This window comes from Macrobrachium nipponense, chromosome 23 (genome assembly GCF_015104395.2).
Source record: "Macrobrachium nipponense isolate FS-2020 chromosome 23, ASM1510439v2, whole genome shotgun sequence".
Classification (NCBI taxonomy): Eukaryota; Metazoa; Arthropoda; class Malacostraca; order Decapoda; family Palaemonidae; genus Macrobrachium; species Macrobrachium nipponense.
The window spans coordinates 56,795,986-56,803,395 of record NC_061090.1 but is presented as its reverse complement, the minus strand read 5'-3'; positions in this window follow the sequence as shown (position 1 = coordinate 56,803,395).

Sequence of the window (7,410 nt, the reverse complement as noted above, 5' to 3'; positions counted from 1 at the left end):
AGGTAAAAAAAGAAAACCAAAAGCTTTCTAGATAATCATCAACTTGAGAATGTGGAGATTGGCCAATGAAAAATATCTTTGAAGAATGGACGGTTATAGAGACGTAATATCTTTGAGAGCAGCATCATTGGTAATAAGTTAAAAGCCACAGTGATGTATATGAGGCTATTTTTTTTTAATAAAAAAATGTTTAAAAGAGCAGAGAGCTTTTGACTATTTGCAAAAATGGTCCTCTCCATCATAGCTGAATAAAAATATTAGTTTTTCTTGAAAAGACAAATCGAAATTTTGTTTTTTTGTGACAGTCAATTTGTCTTCAAAAAAGAAAAAAAAATTTCATCTAGTTTGTTGAAGAGGACCGTTGTGTAAACGGTCGAAAGCCATTTTTTTGTGCTTTTTTGTATTTTGAAAAAAGTAACTTTATTATCTTTACCTTAATTTTTATTATTCTTAGTCTTAAAATAATTTTTTTATTATTTTATTACTGTTATTTTTATTTTTGTTTTACTTATTATCTTTACATTTATTTGTCTGTATCTTATGCATTATTGTGGCTTATTGCTCATTATTTCCGGTCACGGTATAGTGATGCCACCAAAGGTGATCAGTATCGGTATGCACAGATACGTTCTTTCGACAAGCTGAAGTTTGCTTTCTTCGAGAGTCATTAGATGGAGTTTTTTTCTTTGAATATATTCGTTTCGATTTTTTTTTAGAGAAAAATGATCTAGTAAAAACCATTAAATTTTTTTAGATATTTTTTCAGAGAAAAAATGATCTATCAAAAACCATTAAATAATTTTTTTTAGAGAGAAAAATTATTTAGCAAAAACTATCCCTTCTGACATTGTAATCGACGCTGCCATCATGATCCACCGTCTACTTTGAATATAAACAAAAATAAATTCCACTGAACCAAAATATAAAATATATTGCGGGTCTGATGGTTGGAGAATCAAAATTAAATATGAAACCACTTTGATGTCGATAATGCTCTGTTTTTATGGGAGGTGTGGTAAAATGAGCAAATGCGGAATGTCAAAACTTATTTTGATGAAATATTTTGAAATATAAAATGTATTGGGCATTTTAACTCTGGCCGCCAGCCAAAAGTTTAATGTTAATAAATGTATTTTGACACTGGAAGAAAGAAGTCTTTGGTGATGCAAAATTTACAATAAAAAAAGGAAATTCGCAAAAGAGAAAATAAACGACGACTAAAAAAATTCGCGAAAATAAAATGTATAAAGATGACTCTGAACTAGAAAACATATTTGTTTAAAATCGTAAAACTTTGGAAAATGATGTAGAATTTTAGAATAATGGTCACATGAAAGCGGGAATGGATTCCGTCTGCCTTAGTAATAAAATATAATGAAGGCAAAATACAAAAAGTCAAAAGCAAATATCAGTTTATTAGGCACCCTTCTGGAAGTAAATCTCTCGATAAAATAATGACGAGATATTATCCCAATAATCCATATTATCGTGAAGATGTTTTCACTTAAATGATTGATACCTCTTATGGATTTTCATTGATTTAATCAACGTGCTAAAAAGGATTCGTAGACTTATTGGGAAACGATAAAAATGAAAAAGATTACATCAATCAAAACCTTTAGTGTGCTAGGAGACTCAGTGGCCAACCAGAAGTGTTGGCACGACTTACTGGCCCGTGGGGATTGTTAAGCACGATAAATGGCATATCATAAAGTATTAAAAAGATTAAGTGGCTGAGAAATGATAAAAAAATAGCGGCTTACGAAAAGCACAGTGCTTTGACAACATACAATACAAAACAAGGGATGGCCTACAATACAGTGTTAAAATTAAAAAGATTAAGTTGCTAAGAATTAATCAAACATATATAAGAGTGACTTAGGAAAAGGGCAGTGCTTTGAAAACAAGGGATGTCCTACAATAAAGCGATAGAATTAAAAAGATTAAGTCGCTAAGAATTAATCAGACATTTATAAGAGTGGTTTAGGAAAAGCACATTGCTTTGGAAACATGAAACACCAAACGAAAACTGAAGGAAGACAAGCAATGTACGTGTCAGGCTTAATTAAGCCTGATTTTCATCGTCTTCACGGCTAAGTTCCACAACCAAGTACCTCGACTTCCTTAGTTATATAATGACGATTTGTAAACTAATGTGGGCTGATTCCTTATGCAAATTGGCCAAGTGTGAAACTGCGACGAGACTGGTACCAATTGGGGTTTCATTTCCATGCAGAGTAGCCGTTTGTGTTTTCCAGTAATCTGGAAAAAAACCTGGATTAGTCCCCCTCCCCACTCCCTTCCCACCAAGCGATTCGATATTCCTTAGTTCTTATGACTTTCGATTTTTGTTTATATATTATTTATTTATTTATTTTTTTGAAATTCTGAGACACAGACTGCGGGATTTTTGTTTGTTTTGGTTTAGTGATGGTCTACTTTCCCTCTCCCCTTCCCCCAACAAACCAGACCCCTCTCCCTACCCCCACCCCCGAAAAAAAAAGTCTCACCTTTGAACTATTTCCACACCGAAGTAACATTTCAGTTTCTACAGCAAAATGTTTTGTGGAAGTTACCTCAAGTGATTTTCGTGGAAAAATGATTTCGGAGAAGAAACGGTAATTTTTTTTCTAAATTGTGCCAAGTGTTTAGAAAAAAAGCGAAATTTTAGCACCCACAGAAGAAACAAGTAAATAGCAAAATATATTTTGCGCCGACGGCTTTTTCCCAAATTGCGCGAAATGTTTGAAAAAATTAAAAGAATGAAAAATAAGATGGGTTTGATGACCCGGTCGGTCTCTTTTGATGTTAGCAGCAGGACGCTGTCTAAACACGAGGGTGCCTAGTTCCTGCAATCAAATGAATCCTCTTTTTCTCTGAATCGCCGGGAAGCGAGAGAGAGAGAGAGAGAGAGAGAGAGAGAGAGAGAGAATTCTGGTCAAAGGCGAAGGACAAAAGACATTCGGCGTCGAATTGCTTGTTCTTTGAGTCGATCAAATTATTTCTGTTGCAGGGCTAGAATCACCCTGTTGAAATAAAAAAGGAGTAAAACTTGTGGTTTTTTATTTGTACGAACAATGATCAATATCTGATGCATTCCGAAAAAAAAAACAGCAGATAGTTTGGAGAAGCGAAATGTATACGTATTGTTTTCATAGTCTCCAAGGGATTGAAAAATACCCTTTTGACATTTGAGTTTTCAAGTGTCGTTAAAAAAGAAAGGGGAAAAAAAAGGACTCAAGCCTTTGTAGCGGATTTGATGCATTGAATCTGTAGTTTCCATTACGAAATCGACGGTTCCAATCGCGCACGCAGACGCAGTTCTTCAGATCCGGGTGGAGAAAAATGGAAGGAATTGCCTTTAGTCGGAATGGGAATGGGAAAATTGCATTCATGGCTACTCGCTTGCGCATGCAGATGTTCGGAGTTACCTTTGTTTTCTTGCTTGCTTATTTACTTCGCTATGTGTTTTTTTTTTTTCTAATTCTCTCTCTTCCTTTGCCAGTTCGTTACATATCATCATCACTACCTGGAATTGCAAAAAGTTAATTCTTGTAGAAATTCCTGAGGTATCTCAAGTTTGTTCGTTTGTGCGTTTACTTACAAAACACTTTTATCGAAGGTCACATTTTCGTTCTGACCTGTAAAACAAGGTCACATTTTCGTTCTGACCTGTAAAACAAGGTCACATTTTCGTTCTGATCTGCAAAACAAGGTCACAATTTCGTTCTGACTCGTGAAGTAGGGTCACATTTTCGTTCTGACTCGTAAAACAAGGTCACATGTTCGTTCTATCTCGTAAAACAAGGTCACATTTTCATTCTGACCTGTAAAACAAGGTCACATTTCCGTTCTGACCTGTAAAACAAGGTCACACTTTCGTTCTGACCTGTAAAACAAGGTCACATTTTCGTTCTGATCTGCAAAACAAGGTCACAATTTCGTTCTAACTCGTGAAGTACGGTCACATTTTCGTTCTGACTCGTAAAACAAGGTCACTTGTTCGTTCTGACTCGTAAAACAAGGTCACATTTTCTTTCTGACTCGTAAAACAAGGTCACATTTTCTTTCTGACTCGTAAAACAAGGTCACATTTTCTTTCTGACTCGTAAAACAAGGTCACCTTTTCGTTCTGACTCGTAAAACAAGGTCACACTTTCGTTCTGACTCGTAAAACAAGGTCACATTTTCGTTCTGACTCGCAAAACAAGGTCACATTTTCTTTCTGACCTGTAAAACAAGGTCACCATTTATTTCTGAACGCGTAAAACAAGCGTCACATTTTTCGTGCTGACTCGAAAACAAAGTCACCATGTCGTTCTGACTCGTAAAAACAAAGCGTCACATTTTCGTTCTGACTCGTAAAACAGGTCACATTTTCTTTCTGACTATAAAACAACGGTCACATTTTCTTTCTGACTCGTAAAAACAAGGTCACATTTCGTTCTGACTCGTAAAAACAAGGTCACATTTCGTTCTGACTCGTAAAAACAAGGTCACATTTCGTTCTGACTCGTAAACAAGGGTCACATTTCGTTCTCTGACTTCATAAAAACAAGGTCACATTTTCATTCTGACTCGTAAAACAATGTCACATTTTCGTTCTGACTCGTAAAAACAAGGTCACATTTCGTTCTGACTCGTAAAAACAAGGTCACATTTTCGTTCTGACTCGTAAAAACAAGGTCACGTTTTCCTTCTGACTCGTAAAACAAGGTCACATTTTCGTTCTGACTCGTAAAACAAGGTCACATTTCTTCTTGACTCGTAAAACAAGTCACCATTTCTTCTGATCGTAAAAACAAGTCGCATTTTCGTTCTGACTTTCGGTAAAACAAGGTCACATTTCGTTCTGACTGTTTAAAAACAAGGTTACATTTCGTTCTGAACTCGTAACCAATGTCACATTTTCTTTGACCTGTAAAACAAGGTCACATTTTCATTCTGACTCGTAAAAACAAAGTCACACTTTCGTTCTGACTCATAAAAACAAGGTCACATTTTCATTCTGACTCGTAAAAACACAGTCCCCTTTTCGTTCGGACCTGTAAAACAAGGTCACCAGTTTCTTTCTGGCTCGTAAAAAACAAGGCGTCCCATTTTCATTCTTTTGACTCGTAAAACAAGGTCACATTTTCATTGTTGGCTGACCCCGGTAAAACTAAGGTCACATTTTCTTTATGACTCGTAAAAACGAATGTCACATTTCGTTCTGACGTCGTAAAAACAAGGTCAACATTTTCTTTATGACTCCGTAAAACAACATGTCATATTTCGTTTCGCTCGTAAAACTGGGTAAAACATTCGGTTCTGACTCGTTTAAAAACAAGGTTCACCATTTTTATGGACTCGTAAAACAAGGTCCATTTTTTTATTTTCTTCGGAAAAAACCCCCCCCCTTCGTGAAAACCAGGTCACATTTTCTTTTCTGACTTCGTAAAAAAAGCACATTTTCTTTCTGACTCGTAAAACAAAGGTCACATTTTCTTTCTGACTCGTAAAACAAAGGTCACATTTTCGTTTACTGACTCGTAAAAACAAAGGTTCACATTTTCGTTATGACTCGTAAAAACCAAGGTCACATTTCGTTCGACTCGTTAAAAACAAGGTCACATTTTCCGTTCTGATCATAAAAAAATACAAGGTCAAAACAATTTCATTTGGACTAGTAAAAAAAACCCGGTCACATTTTCCATGGCGACTTCCGTAAAAAAACAAGGTCAAATTCGTTCTGACTCGTAAAAACAAGGGTCACATTTTCGTTCTGACTCGTAACACAAGGTCACAGTTTTCTTTTCTGATTCGTAAAACACCATGTCACATTTTCGTTCTGATCGTTTAAAACAAGGTCCCACACTTTTCGTTCTGACTCGTAAAAAAACAAACCCGGGTCACATTTTTTTATGACTCGTAAAAACAAAGGTTTCACATTTCTTCTGACTCGTGAAAAACAAGGTCCACATTTTCTTGACTTCGTAAAACAAAGTCACATTTTCTTTTGAATGTAAAACAAAGGTCCACATTTTTTCTTTTGACTCGTTAAAAACAAGGTCACATTTCGTTTGACTCGTAAAATAAAAACAAGGTCACATTTTCGTTTCTGACTCGTAAAAAACAAGGTCAATTTCGTTATGACTTTCGTAAAATCAGGTTCACATTTCGTTTCTGAACTCGTAAAAAAAACAAGGTCACATTTTTCATTCTGGACTCGTAAAAACAATGGGTCCACATTTTCATTTCTGACTCGTTAAAAAACAAGGTCACATTTCGTTCTGACTCGTAAAATAAAACACGGTCACCTTTTTTCGTTCTGACTCGCTAAAAAACAAGGTCACATTTTCTTTTTGTATTGACTCGTAAAAACAATGTCACCATTTTATTCGTTTCTGGACTCGTCAAAAACAAGGTCAAGCATTTTCTTTTATATGACCTCGTAAAAACAAGTGTCAGCATTTTCGTTTTCTGACTCGTAAAACAAGGTCACCACTTTTTCGGTTCTCACTCGTAAAAATTAAGGGTACATTTTTTAGGACTTCGTAAAAACAAGGGTCACATTTTCTTTCTGACTCGGTGAAAACAAGATCACATTTTCGTTCTGCACTGTAAAACACAGATCACATTTCGTTCTGACGTCGTAAACAACCAGTCACATTTTCGTTCTGAGACTTTTCGTTAAAACAACAAGGTCACACTTGTCGTTCTGACCTGTAAAACAAGGTCACATATTCCTCCTGACCTGTAAAATATGATTACATTTTCGTTTTGACCTGTAAAACAAGGTCACATTTTCGTTGTGACTCGTAAAACAAGGTCACATTTTCGTTCTGACTCGTAAAACAAGGTCACACTTTCGTTCTGACCTGTAAAACAAGGTCACATATTCCTCCTGACCTGTAAAATATGATTACATTTTCGTTCTGACCTGTAAAACAAGGTCACATTTTCGTTCTGACTCGTAAAACAAGGTCACATTTTCGTTCTGACCTGTAAAACAAGGTCACTTTTTCCTCCTAACCTGTAAAACAAGGTTACATTTTCGTTCTGACCTGTAAAACAAGATCACATTTTCCTCCTGAACTGTAAAACAAGGTCACATTTTCGTTCTGACTCGTAAAACAAGGTCACATTTTCGTTCTGACTCGTAAAGCGGGTCATTTTCACGTTTTCGTTGTGACTCGTAAAACAAGGTCACATTTTCCTCCTGAACTGTAAAACAAGGTCACATTTTCGTTCTGACTCGTAAAGCAGGGTCACATTTTCGTTCTGACCTGTAAAACAAGGTTACATTTTTTTTTGACCTGTAAAACAAGGCCACATTTTCGGTCTGTTTGTAAAACAAGGTCACATTTTCGTTCTGACTCGTAAAACATGGTCACATTTTCGTTCTGACCTGTAAAACAAGGTCACATT